This window comes from Dipteris shenzhenensis, chromosome 13 (assembly GCF_047967505.1).
Source record: "Dipteris shenzhenensis isolate YYH24624 ecotype China chromosome 13, Dip_SZ_1.0, whole genome shotgun sequence".
NCBI classification, from domain to species: Eukaryota; Viridiplantae; Streptophyta; class Polypodiopsida; order Gleicheniales; family Dipteridaceae; genus Dipteris; species Dipteris shenzhenensis.
This window is the reverse complement of record NC_141608.1, coordinates 53,056,242-53,062,300: the sequence shown is the minus strand read 5'-3', so window position 1 is coordinate 53,062,300 and position 6,059 is coordinate 53,056,242. Positions and strand designations below refer to the sequence as shown.

The 6,059-nt window shown below is 42.4% G+C and overlaps 1 protein-coding gene across 3 annotated transcripts in view; it reads left to right on the top strand.

Annotated features, from left to right (window-relative positions):
• The first annotated feature begins 5,948 nt into the window (after positions 1-5,948).
• The window catches only part of LOC147895574 (guanylyl cyclase 1), a 37,050-nt gene continuing 36,939 nt past the window's right edge, over positions 5,949-6,059 (top strand). Inside the window, exon 1 of one of the 3 annotated variants that reach the window (XM_087383385.1) lies at positions 5,949-6,053. The gene's annotated coding sequence lies outside the window, so the exon portion shown is untranslated. The remainder of the gene's footprint in view (positions 6,054-6,059) is intronic. The other 2 variants (XM_087383384.1, XM_087383386.1) reach the window with 2 other exon arrangements.

Here is a 6,059-nt window from a genome sequence, read left to right as displayed (position 1 = left end):
TTGAGTTTTGGCAGACCCATGATGGGATTTTTATATCACAGACAAAGTATTCGAAGGGGTTGTTGCAGAACTTTAAAATGGAGAACTATAAGCCTGTGGCTACTCCATTGGAAAAGCGACTCAAGCTGAGTAAGCATGATGCTACTAATACGTTTGATGGCACTTTGTACAGGCGATTGGTTGGCAGTTTGATATATCTATGCTCCACACGGCTTGATATTGCCTATACCACAGGGCTTTTGAGCCAGTTCATGCATTGTCCCATGATCACACATTGGAATGCAGCAAAGAGGGTTCTCAGATATGCCCATGGCACTCTCTCTTGGCTTGCATTATGCTTCAGATTGTGATCTAGAGCTGAGTGGTTTCACCGTTTCAGCTGATCAGGAGGTTACACGAGTTGCATCTCCCAAACATCGTGATTTGGAGGGTGATGAGTCTATATGAGTCCGTCAGAGGGAGAGTACGTGCCTTGGTAGGTCTATTAGACTAGGTTGAGAGCACTATTGGAGTGAATCGAGGCTACTCCCTCTCATCAACTCTCTTTGGGCTCTATATTGTTGAGAGTACATGCTTCGTAGATCATCTAAGTGGAGAGGGTTCACTTCTGGTTGACCTGATGGTGTAGATACTACTGTTCGCAGATGACATTGTCCTCATATCATCCTTAGTAGAGGGATTGCATAAACATCTAGAGGCTCTGGAGATGTTATGTAGAGAGAGACTTTTAACCTTGAAAAGACCAAGGTTATGATCTTCAATACCTCATGAGCAATGTCTAGTCGCCCCATAGCTTCACGTACCAAGGTGAGCTAGTGGCGATAGTGCAGTCTTACACATATTTGGGGGTAGTGTTCACCGGGCCAGGTTTCACGATGACCCATGCAGAGATAGCACGACTCACACGAGGGTGGGGTGCTTTGGCCTGACTAGGGAGGCACTGCTTTTGGGCACACTTCCAGGACCTCCGATGAAGGGTTGGCTTTTTGATACCCTACTCAGACCAACTGCCGTGTATGTAGCACCTTTATAGGGTAGTGTCATTTCAACAATAGAATGGAAGAGATTTGAGAGGCTACATGCAAAAATGGGATCTAGGATGATTTGGAGTAAGCATTTGATCCCCCATTGAATTTTACAGGTGACGTTTGCCATGATGCTATCTTTCAAACAATGACATTCCTCCACAAAGTCTGGGCCTTACCCCAGTGGAGATTACCGAGGCTAGCATTGGAGTCTTCTAGGTGATTGGTAGAGAGCCGTGCTGACATGATGCTGCTCTTGCACAACTCAAAACTTGGACCAAGAAACCAAATCTAGAGCTAGGAATAATTACTAGGATGAAGGTGAAAGAATGACTAAGGAAACTTTACTCCAAGTAATTGACATAGTAGAAAAACCAGTAAAAGAAAAACCATACCAATACTTGACATAGTAGTGATTGAAGAAGATCATGTTGCAACTCTCCAAATGAGAGGCCTGTTACATCAATCTTTAACCTATTAACCATGGACACGAGGGAAAAAAATGAGGAAACGTGACAGCTTGGAGGAGAAGAGCCTGCCACGTGTCATAAAGAAGGAGCTCTTGGATGGAGGCTTGGAGAGGGAAGGAGGTGGAAAGACAAGAGGCAAGTTTTGAGTGGGGAGGAGGTGGAAAGACAAGAGGCAACTTTGGGAGGAAGGAGCAGATAGAAGGTCAATGGAATGGAGGAGATGGACATTCACCTTTGGGAGGAAGGAGGAGATAGAAGGTCAGTGGAATGAAAGGGGGAGATGGAAGGTCTCAGAGCGATGGGTTAAGACTTAGCCAAAATTTCAAAAGCCAATCCAAGTACACTAGGTGAATTGATTAGCAATTTAAGAACCGATCAATGCATGTGCCAAAAGGAGCTTCAAGTGTTTAAAACATGCATTTGTTTTGGCCTTGGCCATTTCTCAATTACTTTTTGGTTGATCCATTTCCTTGATCCCAGCAAAGTAGACAAACGAGAGCTCCATTGGATCCAGACAAAGAAAGCACATTGGATTCCTAAATCTAGCATTGATGAAAGAAGCCAGCAAGAGATCGTTCAGTATCTAGGGGAGAAGGAGGCCTACCTTGCGGCATTTAATTCAAAATCCACCTTTGCTGGAATACTAGAAACTTTTCTATTGAACTAATAGTATAATTTGTAGAAGAATAGAGTTGCATTTACAGATGGAGCTAAATGGAGCGATCATATGCATGCTTTTGCACAAAGTACTTGATGCGCTCCACCTGATGTTGAGATGATAGTCACAAAGTGGATCTATTGCAACCACTTGCATTACTCTTAAGCCGTACTTTAGCCAGTTATGAGATCATTCACATAAGAAACTGATCGAATGATGGGAGCATAACTCCCTGAAGCAAATGCTTGTGCTGGTTGGCTGAGGGAAGATCCGCCTTCAGATTGATTGAGGGTGGTCATGTATCTTTGCCAGTGCAAAGCACGGGTTTCAGTATGTGTAGATCTAATGAATATATAATCAGAATACTAAGAAACCTCATTGCTGTGCTAATGCTTCTCTCTCGCATATTGTAATATAGGCCTCAATTTTATGTTGGGATAAGTGTGATCAAGGGCTTGCTCTATGGTGCATGTGTGCATCTAGGGGAGTCACATGTGTGTTTGTGTGTGTTGTAGAGGTACATCAAGTGCTATGATGTGTCTAGTGTGTGACCTAAGTGATGATGTAAGCCAAAGGCCCCCACATGGGAGGTTCCTTTGATTTAGGCCAGTCCCACTGATGTAGGGGCTGATTGCCACTGATGTAGGGAAGGTGCCACCTTCTCCCCATTTCTATAAGAGAGAGTCACCTCTCTCACAATCTATAGAGAACAACATTTTTGGTTACATCTTGTGCTCTCAATCCTCTTCCAAGATGCATCTATTCTATCCCATGTGACTCTACACTTGGTATCAGAGCTTTAGGTTCTAGATCTAGCTTAGCCTAGCATTAGATGCTCCCTAGAAGGAATTCTTAGACTTTCTCAAGCTTGTACCATCTTTACCATTTCTTCCCCAAATTTGTGAGAGCTTAGTTCTCCCATTACATGCGAATTGTTCAAATCCCCTAAGCTGTAGACTCCTCTTGTACGGGCGACCCTCCAGTTGCAAGCAATTAGCCAGATATTTCCTGTACGTGCAATGCCGACACAAACTTCACTTGCCGAACAGTCGATCAATTCTGTCGACAGAGAAGAAAGATCTTTAATTGCTTCTAGCCATAGTTGGGCGACACTACAAGCAAGCTGCTGATGAAGTTTGAGCCCGTTTGGTTAAGTATTGGAGGAGAAACAGACAAAAGACCAGTCGATTTTACTAAGCTCGGCTATGGTGACCTGGCACAACATTGCACGCTTCCTTGGTCGAGGACCTTCTCTTGTATAAGGCCTTTATTTCTACATAAAAATCCCCTTCAATAGAGCTACGAGCTATGCGAATTGTGGCCTCCAATCTACCTTGGTCTCTGCTGACAGAATTCTGCATATTTTGGTCAAAGGGTGTTGAGCAATCACCATAAGTATGGGGCTTCTATTATTTACTGCAAATTTTCATTGTTTTGCTTATACTTGAGTAGTAGAACTCAGTCATGGAGCTCATAAGTGTCCTTATACTTTGCATTTAGAATGATGACTATGTGATTCTCATGATTGATGAGTATTTGAATTGTAAACATGACTAAGCCCGAGCAAGTAGAGAAGTTTGATGGAACTAGTTTCCATACTTGGCAAACAAAAGCTAAGTTTGTGCTTATGAAAAAGGGGATATGGAATGTTGTGAATGGAAAGGAAAAGAAGTCTACAAAAGAAGAAGCTAATTGGTTGATCAAAGACAAGAAGGCTCTTGCTATCATTGCTTTGTGATTAAGTGACTCATACATTCACCACATTGATGGCTTTCAAACTTCACATGAAGCTTGGGATCATCTTCTCACAGTATTTGGTACACAAGGGAAATGCTTCAAATATATCTTGCTTATTAAGTTCCTTTGGCTACAATTGGAAAAGGGAATGTGTTATTCCATGAAGAACAACAACTCCAAAGAGAATGAAGCATTTCTTGTGAAGAAGGGCTACTTCAACAACAAAGCAAATCTGGCTGAAGGAAGAACTCCATCAGCAAATGAAGAATCAAACTTTGAAGATAAAGACTATGCTTTTTGAGCACTTTGTCTTTTGAATTTTTGTTTATCATCACTTGGTCAAATTTTGAGGTTCTTTGCCTGGAGTAGTACTCCAAAAAGAATGTCATATGTTTTGTCTTTTATAAATCACCTCTGATCACCATATGATGTAGGCCATGTGATGTGTGTTTGATCCCATGGTACCTCTTGCAGACATGAGAAACTAGGTCCACACAAAGGCTTATGATTAATCCTTGTACATGCAAGAGAGATAACCATTTGGGGGGGTCTATCCCATTTTTGTAAACCTCACACCCTTGGGAACCCTTGCTAGCATGAGATCCTAGCCATAGATTTATCCTTGACCACCATGAGATGGCATGAGAAACTATGAGACTAGATGTATCCTTGACATTGCAAGAGGCAACACCTTGAGGGGAGGTATGTTGGGATAAGTGTGATCAAGGGCTTGCTCTATGGTGCATGTGTGCATCTAGGGGAGTCACATGTGTGCTTGTGTGTGTTGTAGAGGCACATCAAGTGCTATGATGTGTCTAGTGTGTGACCTAAGCGATGATGTAAGCCAAAGGCCCCCACATGGGAGGTTCCTTTGATTTAGGCCAGTCCCACTAATGTAGGGGCTGATTGCCACTGATGTAGGAAAGGTGCCACCTTCTCCCCATTTCTATAAGAGAGAGTCACCTCTCTCACAATCTATAGAGAACAACATTTTTTGTTACATCTTGTGCTCTCACTCCTCTTCCAAGATGCATCTATTCTATCCCACGTGATTCTACATTTTACTGTCTTCACTTGCAATTTTCTCTCTAGTTCCTTGCTCGCATTTTTAAAAGCAATGTACCAACCTTCTTAGTCCCAAGCAGCGCATAGGAGAAAATGGACTAATATGGGGCCAAAATCATACATCGGCTCTAGGTAAACATGCATCTCAATGTGTATAGGATAGAGGATTTGATCCCAAAGAAGGTGCACAAGGGTCTACGAGAAGAAGTGGCTTCTCCAGTGTCACAATAGGGTGAACAAGTATGATGAGCTTGTAGAGAAGCATGAGAAATGCAAGGGGATAATGACATGCAAGTGTATCACACTACCAATTTCTTTGCCATTGCCAAGCAAAAGTGCCCTTGAGAGAGATGGATAAGAAGTGCTTAAGGCAAAAGTGGAGTTTGCCGTGGACTAGAGGTTAAGCCAAGGCAAATTCAAAGCATGCATGTAAATCGAGTGCTCGTTACATGGCATAGAAGGTCACCAATCGCTTATCATTCACTTATATGCTTGGCTAATAGTGCTATTGCAAACATTGAAGGTATCTGTATAAGTAGAGTGTTCATGTGTATTTTAAGGGCGTATTTTACGGAAGTGCTGTTGTGGTTTAAAGAAGGCTATATTGTGAAACCCATAGTCTTTATGTTTAAGACCATACCAGGACAATTTTAAGATACAAGCTAAAGGGGTAATGATATGGTGGGAAATTGAGAGCATGGGAAATAGTAATATTTCCCACCATTTCTAGACTTTCCTATGATGTGGACATGTTTGCATGTCATAAGGAGGAGGCCCTCACTCTTTTCCAACAAATACAAAATGCTTTGGGGAAAGGTGGGAAATTACAACCTTCCACATAGGATGAATGACCCACCAAATTCCCCGAAAAACCATATGGGAAATACAATTTCCCACAAAACCCCTCCGGGCCAAAAAAAAAAAAAACATGGACCGCGTTCGAGTCAACGCTTAACCTGGGTTAACGACCTCTCTCTGTGTGTTTTGAGCCAAATTCCTTTTTCTCCATCGTGCCAACATTCTCATTGCTAGCGCTGTCATCTACGTTAAGGTCCGGTTAGAGCATCTCATTTTATCTACTGCGCATTCAAATCCAGAGTACGT